The sequence below is a fragment of the Puma concolor genome, chromosome D1 (assembly GCF_028749965.1).
Source record: "Puma concolor isolate L17-30 chromosome D1, mPumCon1.1.hap2, whole genome shotgun sequence".
Taxonomy (NCBI): domain Eukaryota; kingdom Metazoa; phylum Chordata; class Mammalia; order Carnivora; family Felidae; genus Puma; species Puma concolor.
In genome coordinates this window covers 57,516,959-57,525,427 of record NC_141676.1, presented here as the reverse complement: position 1 = coordinate 57,525,427, position 8,469 = coordinate 57,516,959, and the positions used below count along the sequence as shown (strand labels likewise).

The 8,469-nt window shown below is 47.7% G+C and overlaps 1 pseudogene; it reads left to right on the top strand.

The window, feature by feature from the left end:
• Positions 1-522: 522 nt before the first annotated feature.
• LOC112865742 (high mobility group nucleosome-binding domain-containing protein 3 pseudogene) lies at positions 523-8,215 on the top strand (annotated as a pseudogene).
• Positions 8,216-8,469: the final 254 nt, after the last annotated feature.

Sequence of the window (8,469 nt, the reverse complement as noted above, 5' to 3'; positions counted from 1 at the left end):
GAAATCACAGTTCCTGAGTTCAAGTCCAGCATCAGGCTCTGTGCTGACAGCTCAGAGCCTGGAGCCCGCTTCGGCTTCTGTGTCTCACCCTCTCTCTACCCCTCCCCTGCTCGCACTCTCTGTCTCTCTCTCTCTCTCAAAAATAAACATTTAAAAAATAATAGTAATAATAACAAAATATATCAAATAATGAAATGGAAGAGCTAAAAGTACAATCAACAGCAACAAGAATATACAAATTGAATTTCATCACAGTGAAAAAGGTTAGTGCTTCGGAGAATACCATCAAGGAAATGCAAAGACAACCCACAGAATGGGGGGAGATATTTGCAAGTCTTATATGGGATAAGGGACTTGGATCTAGGGTATATAAAAAAAGATTACAATTCAATAATTAAAAAAAAAAAGCAGGGGGTGCAGGTCAGGTCAGAGAGGCCAAGCTATCCTGTACCCTTTGCGTGAGCAGCTGCAGCGGCAGGTGCCAGCAGGTCCAGCCCGTTGCTTTACTTTTTTGCTGCTGCCCAAACATAGTCATTATGTCCAAAAGGAAGTCTCCAGAGAATACAGAGGGCAAGGACGGATCCAAACCAATTGAACAGGAGACCACCAGACAGTCTGCCAGATTGTCAGCGAAACCCGCTCCACCAAAAGCTGAACCTGAACCAAGAAAAACATCTGCGAACAAAGAACCTGGCACAAAGACTAACGAAGGTACTCAAAGGAAAGAGGGAGAGCAAGAAGCTGGAAAGGAAGATACCGCACCATTTCCAAATGGTGAAACTAAAGCTGAAAAGGCGCGGAAAGCTGAACCTGTAGATCACAGGGTAGGCTGAATCGTGAAAAACTGGGAGTTGATTTTATACACCTCTTGGGACAACTTTTTTTTATATAAGAAAAAAAATTTTTTAATGTTTATTTATTTTTGAGAGAGTGAGAAAGACAGAGCACGCGTGGGGGAGGGGCAGAGAGCGAGGGAGACACAGGATCAGAAGCAGGCTCTAGGCTCTGAGCTGTCGGCACAGAGCCCAACACAGGGCTCAAACCCACAGATGGTGAGATCGTGGCCTGAAGCCGAAGTTGTATGCTTAACGACTGAGCCACCAGGCAGCCCTTTTTTATATAATTTTTTAATGTTTATTTATTTATTTATTTTGAGAGGGAAAGAGAATATGCAAACGAGGGAGGGGCAGAGAGAGAGAGGGAGAGAGAGAGTCCCAAGCAGGCTTCATACTCTCAGCACAGAGCCTTATGCAGGGCTTGAACCCATGGACCGTGAGACCATGACCTGAGCCAAATTCAAGTCAGATGCCTAGCTGACTGAGCCACGCACCTGCCCTTGGGACAACTTTTTAAAGCTATTTTTACCAAATATTCTGTAAATGCTAATTTTTAGGACGCTACTTTGTATAAGGATGGACATTTTATCTTTTCATAGTCCTGCTTTTTGGAAATTTCCATCATCCTCAAGTAAAATAAATATCAATTTAATACTGGAAACTGTGTGTAGAATCGATTCAGAATTTCAGGCACTGGCTTTAAAAATTGAGTCCTGTGCATACTGTGGTATTTTTACTATACATATTTGAATTTTCACAGTTTTTCTAGAGCAGTAATCGGTGGTACTTTTTAATCTAGGTTTTATTTTATATGATTTTAATGAAACATGGAGAGTTTGTGGCCATCTGCTGACTATTTGTGGTTTAAAATAAAAGGTTTTCTTGCCTGCAAAAACAAACAAGCAAGTAAATAAACAAATAACCCAATTTTATTTTATTTTTTTTTCAACATTTATTTATTTTTGGGACAGAGAGAGACAGAGCATGAACGGGGGAGGGGCAGAGAGAGAGGGAGAATCGGAAACAGGCTCCAGGCTCTGAGCTGTCAGCCCAGAGCCCGATGCAGGGCTTGAACTCACGGACCGCGAGATCGTGACCTGGCTGAAGTCGGACGCTTAACCGACTGCGCCACCCAGGCGCCCCACAAATAACCCAATTTTAAAAATGGGCAATGGATCTAAGTACACATTTTCCTAAAGAAGATGGAAAATAAGCAAATAGATAAATAAACAATAAACACAAGAAAAAATTCTTGGCATCCTTAGTCATCAAGGAGATGTAAATCAAAACCACAATGAGATACATCTTAACCACAAGGATGGCCATAATAAATAAGTCAGAAAATAACAGGCTGGCAAAGATATGTAGAAATCAGAATCTTAACAGATTGCTAGTTGGAATGTGAAATGGTACGATTACTTTGAAAAACAGTTTCACACTTCTTCAAACAGTCAAATATAGAGTTGCCACACGACTTAGCAATTCCTCTCCTAGGTGTCTACCCAGGAGGAAATGAAATGTACGTCTGTGCAAAAATTTGAACACAAATGTGTATAGCAGCATTATTCCTAATTGCTAAAAGGTAGAAACAACCCAAATGTCCATCAACTGATGGATGCATAAACAAAATGTGGTACATCCATACAATGCAGTATTCTTCAGCCATAAAAAGGAATGAGATACTGATACCTGCTACAACATGGATGAACCTTGAAAACTTTATGGTATATGGGAAAAGTCACAAAAGACCACACACTATACGATTCCATTTATATGAAATGCTCAGAATAGGTAAATCTGTAGAGATACAAAGATTTGTGGCTGTTTAAGGGCTGTGGGTGATAGCTAAAAGGTACAAGAGTGGTTTTTTTTTGAGATGATAGAAATGTTCTAAAATGCAGTGTAGGGGCGCCTGGGTGGCTCAGTCGGTTAAGCAGCCAACTTCGGCTCAGGTCACGATCTCACGGTCCATGAGTTCGAGCCCCGCATCAGGCTCTGGGCTGATGGCTCAGAGACTGGAGCCTGCTTCCGATTCTGTGTCTCCCTCTCTCTCTGCCCCTCCCCCCACAAAATAAATAAACAAACATTTTTTAAAAGTTAACTACATTTATTAAAAAAAAAAAGTTCCATGTTCTACCGACTAAGTCAGCCAGGCACCCCAAATGGTTCAGATATTTTTAAAAAAGAGAAAGCAATGAGGCAATAAGGCAAATCATTAACTGTTGAATCCAGGGATGCATATGGATGCTTATTTTATACTTTTCTTTTTTCCCTTGTGGTTTACATTTTCTTAAAAAAAAAAAAATGGGGAGAAACATAAAAAAAACAAATCACCCCACAGGGCACACAGTAGAGCCTCTCTGGGGTAAGGAGAGTAAAAAAAGACCTGAGGCTGGGGGGAGGGTAGCCAGGGGGCCAAGATCTGGAGCTTCCCCTTTTGGAAGGGACGTGCCCAGAGGGATGGGCAATGGGAAGAAGCCTCTTTTTCTGGCAACAATCCACGTTAGCAAGGTGGCTTTATATGCATGTTCTCATTCAATCCTCTCCACATCTCCACGAGGTAGGCACTGTTATTATGCCCATTTACAGTTAAGGAACTTGTGACCAGAGTTCAGTAACTACTTGGAGACCCTTCCCCTGGTCCAAGGGCTGTGCCAAGGCTCCCAGAGAGATTACAGGATTATGTCCCTAGGATCAATCTGTGGACAGCCTGACGTAGCCCCTGGCCTTACGGAAGAAAGGAGGCCCCCAGAAATCAGGACCTCAGCTGAGTAGCCTGACTCAGAAGGGATGGAGTTAGAGTTTGTGGTATGGACTCCTGCCAGCACTAGGGGGTCAAAGCAAGAGATAGGCAGAGGAGGGGAGGGAATTGTGGGAAAGCTGTGTTGGCCACAGGTACCCAGGGCTATGACCTTTCTGACCTCATATTCTGGCACTCTGTCTTTCCTCAGCTGTTGCCCTCAAGCTTACACATAAACTCACTCCTCCATGCCTTTGCACAGGCTATTCCCTGAACCTGGAATGCCCTTGGTACAGAAGAAAAATTACTATTATTCTCCAAGACCCAGCTCCGTGTGTCTGGCCCTGGGCTCCTACCTCCACTTTGCCCCTCTCCATTAGATGAGGGTCCCTAGGGCCTGGCCCAGGACTGGCCCAGAGGACAGTCAGTGAGATTTGCCATGATGGTGATTTCTCTCCTCCACGGCCCTGTGGTGTTCAGAGCTCTCCCTCTGCCCTGGACTTTCTGTTATCACTTCATGCCAGTGGTCACTCCCCGTGGGCTACTCCCCTTTACATCTGGGGCCAGAATCCCTTCTTCATCCCAGCGCCTACCACTGGGCGGCACAGAGGGCCTTCACTGAATGAAGTTTCATAGTGGTAGCCCCAGTGGGACTCCACTGATTGGGCCCCAGATGGCGCTGTCAGCCCAGGCAAGGGCTGGGGAGTCTCAGACCCCAGAGCCTTAACGCTGCTACAACCTGTCAAACCCCCAAATTCCAGAGCTTCTTTTATCCATCCTGTCCACTACATCCATACCTGATTTGAAAACTCGGGATGTCAGTGCTAGATTGAAATCCCCCTAACCCTCAGACACAGAGGAACAGCTATCCTCTTGAGGCCACAGCTGAACCAAGAAGGCCCAGATCTCCCGAGAGGTCTAGGGTAGGTAAGCAGCCACCTAGGAACCAGTCATTTCACCCAGACTCTGCCACAACTGGCTGTATGATGAGACAGCCCCTTCCCTTCTCTGAGTCCAAATGCTCCTGCATCCTGTGTTAGTGAAAACTGAAAAAATGGCCAGAGTGCTGGGTTCTGATCCTGATTCTGGTCCTGGTGTACTGCTCTGGCCTATGTCCATCCTCTGAGCCTCAGGGACTCTGGATGTGAAATGGGGGCTGGACCCAAAAGCTCTAAAACCACAAGAGTCCAAGATCCCCACTGGGCTACAGAGACCTGGGTGTGGGGCTGGCACCTTGGCCAAGGACAGGCCGCTCCAGGAGCTGCCAGACGGGAAACATTTTCCGGGAGCCGGAAGGGCTGGCGGAGCCCAGGGCCAGCCCATGCAACCACAATGGACCCTTGTATGGAAGTTTAGCTTGGACCCACCCATGGGCTTGGCCCCTGGACTAGGGTGGGTCCTTTCTAAGCTCCCAAACAACCCACCCTAGGCCCAGAGACAGGAGTGTGAGATGGGATTCTGGTCCAGCTCCATCCAGAGTGATGCCTACAGGCTTGTCACCAATGTCACCACATTTCCACCATCAGCCTTCCTAGAATCCACTTGTCTAAATGACCTCACGCAACATGAGAAAGCCTGTCTCCTCAATCAGATGGGAGTCCAAGAGGGCAAGGGCAAGTTTTCTTCTCCTCGAGCCAACCAAGGGAGCTCAGGACAGACTGTTGGACCAGCCTGGTTCAGGGGTGGTGAAGATCCCTGGCTAAGTCGTGATCTAGGACACCCTGACTCTAATCCTGGCTGAGCTTTTGTTTCTTCCCCAGCCAGTAAGAGAGAAGGAGGGTGGGTAACACTTATTTGAGGGGACCCAAACACTGTTTGGGGAACCTTCAAAAGCATCTGACCCACCCTCTGCCTTGGGAAGGACTCCACCCAAACCAGGCAGACTCCACTCATTCTCCCCTCTTCCTGCAGCCTCCTAATCACACTTGTTTCTTTCTGGAGCCCTACCCCCAGGCTCTGCACTGCCTCTGAGGCATCCCGCAGGAAGCTTTTGTGGATATCCTATGGACTGCACATGGTTTTCCCTTCTCTGGGCTCCTGTGGTTTGGTAACTATCACTCCTCAGAGCACAGGATCCTGACCACTTAATGCTCATGGTCATCTCAGCAGCTGTTGCTGGGACCCCTGCTGGGACCAGCCTCCCCAGGGGACACTTCCCATCAGCCATCTCTGTGGTGTCCAGTAAGCTGTCCTAAGCATGAAAGGAGATGATGCATGTGAAGGGACTGTATATAAACTGTAAAGCATCATATCACTATGAGTTGCTAATATTCACAAGATGGAAATTAAAAAAGAAATGCAAGATCTTGTTCTTGAAACAGATTTTTAAAAGCCTGGGGTCTGAGATGATAAGAACACAGTGGGATGTGGTCAGCACAGAGGTGGATTTGATGTCTGGCTATATTAGCAGAGGCATAAAGCCTAGAAAGTAGGAGGAGACCAACCAGTTTTCTCTGTAGCTTTGTGCCCATTTCTCAGGAATCGTTTTGGCACTAATGCCTCTGGCCAGGTAGTTTCAGACCCAGAGCAGAGAAGATGCATAGTCACTGTCCTCTTAGCTCAATAGGGCCACCTAGGGCCATAGGGCAGCTAACTTTGGGCCTCAAAGGAGACTATGGGGATGTCTCAGGAGGCTGGTCTCAGCTCAGAGTGAGAAAGACAGCCCCACAGCGAAAGGGGTGGCTTCTAGAGATAGTCAGTGAGGGTGTGAGAGAGGGTTGGATCAACCTAGTTGGGAAGTCTGTTGAGAGGATTCCTCTCTTGGGGTAGATTGACAGCTTGGGAGGTTCCTCCCAAGTTCTCTCACGTTAGAACTGTGAGAGTCTAAATTCCTAAATCAGTCTAGAAATCTGAGCTCCTGTGGCCAGTGGGGCCTTGGCCTCTTGCCACTTCATGATGAGTATCTCAGCAACACCAGAAACTATGCCATCACCTCTGTTTGTTTTGTGTGGTTTTGTTGCAGGGTGTGGATCAATACACCTTTTTTTTTTTTTTTCAATATATGAAATTTATTGTCAAATTGGTTTCCATATAACACCCAGTGCTCATCCCAACAGGTGCCCTCCTCAATACCCATCACCCACCCTCCCCTCCCTCCCACCCCCCATCAACCCTCAGTTTGTTCTCAGTTTTTAAGAGTCTCTTATGCTTTGGCTCTCTCCCACTCTAACCTCTTTTTTTTTTTTTCCTTCCCCTCCCCCATGGGTTTCTGTTAAGTTTCTCAGGATCCACATAAGAGTGAAAATATATGGTATCTGTCTTTCTCTGTCAATACACCATTTAAAAAAACCTGTCAGCGGGAGGTAGGATCCTGCTGTCCCAAGGTCATTTCTGTTGATCTTTATCACGGGTCGAACCAAGCGTCTGGGAACCTGGGCAGTGCCCGGAGTTTGCCCCTGGTTTCCCCTCCCCTGCTACTTCCTTGCATTGTCAGCCCTGGGTCCCAAACCCAACCTAGCCTGGGTAAGAACAAGAGCACAGGCTTTAGAAGTAGCAGACCTGGGCTTGAGTTTCTGGGCTGCCATCTACCAGCTGAGTGGCCTTGAGCAAGTTGCTTTGCATCTCTGAACCTCTGTTCCTGATTTGTTAAACATGGACAAGAACATCTGTCTCCAAGGTTTTGGAGATTGGAAAGAATGTGTGTGGAGGACCTGGCACATAACAGGTGTTCAGTAAATGTGAGGTCTTTTCTCCTCTCCTTGGGAGACATCTGTGCAATGAGATGTCTTGGGCCGGGGGTCAGGACACCTGAGTCTTGTGGGTAGGTTTTGTTGCTCTCTGGCTGCCTGACCTCTGGCAAGTCCCTGCCCCTCTCTGACATGCACTTCATTATCTGAGAAATAAGGCAGAGACACCAGTCTCTGCAGGGGTCCATTCTCCAGCCCCAGATAGAACATTGCCTGCTGGGTTTGACTTGCCTAAGCAGGGAAACGAAATGCTCTGGTCTGGGAGGCAGGACCCTGGTTTGAGGCTGGCCCATGCCCTGACACACCAGATGATTTAGGACATGTCATTTTCACCTCTAGGCCTTGGTCTTATAATGGATTGGATGCCATGGGCTCCACAGCTCCTTTGTCTCTGATGATCCAGGATCCAGTGACCCTGACAGGGACAGGGCTAGGCCCAGGCAGGTCCCCTGTCCATGGGTGTCCCTCTCCATCTCCCCACCTATAGCAATAATCTCAGGTCCCATGTTGTCCGTGGCACGATCCACCTTGTACCCAGCCTCATGGTCTTTCTTCCCGCATCTCATCTAAGACCCTGAAAGCTACTGAGACTCCTACCACACTGCTTCCTTCTTAGTACTCGGTGTCCCATGTGCCTCCAGGGCTCTCTAGGCCCTTCTTCCCTGAAATCATGGGATTTCCTCTAATAGGGAATCATCTCGACTCCTTCCTACTCATCTCACAAGAGTAGGAAGAATGCTTGCGCAAAGAAAGGTCCCCAAGTAACGGACAACACTTACGAGTGCACAAGCACGCTGCCTGCGTTCTCACCATCACAAGACAGCACTTTCCCTGGGGCTCTGCTGAAGCATAGGCTTCGACTTGAGCTACAGGCCCAGAAGATTTTTAGCACTGTGCCTGTCCTCGGAGAAGTAGCCAGAGCACTTGAGAGAGTTCTGTACTTGTCACTGTGAGCCTTAGCATGTGAGGTCAGAATAGGCCTGCTGGGTTGGTCTGATTCCAGACAGCTGGCAAACAGCACGTTCAGAGCATCACACCCATTGTATGAGGTATAGAGGTCACATGGAACAGTAAGAGGCCATCACGTCTGCTGGGAGCCAAGCCCCTGCTCAACGGGCCCTTGCCCAGATACCGCCCTCCCGTGGGAAGAGGGTTGCCCTGCTGGGCCTCTGGCGGGGCCCCACTGCTTCCTGGATCTGATTCTTCT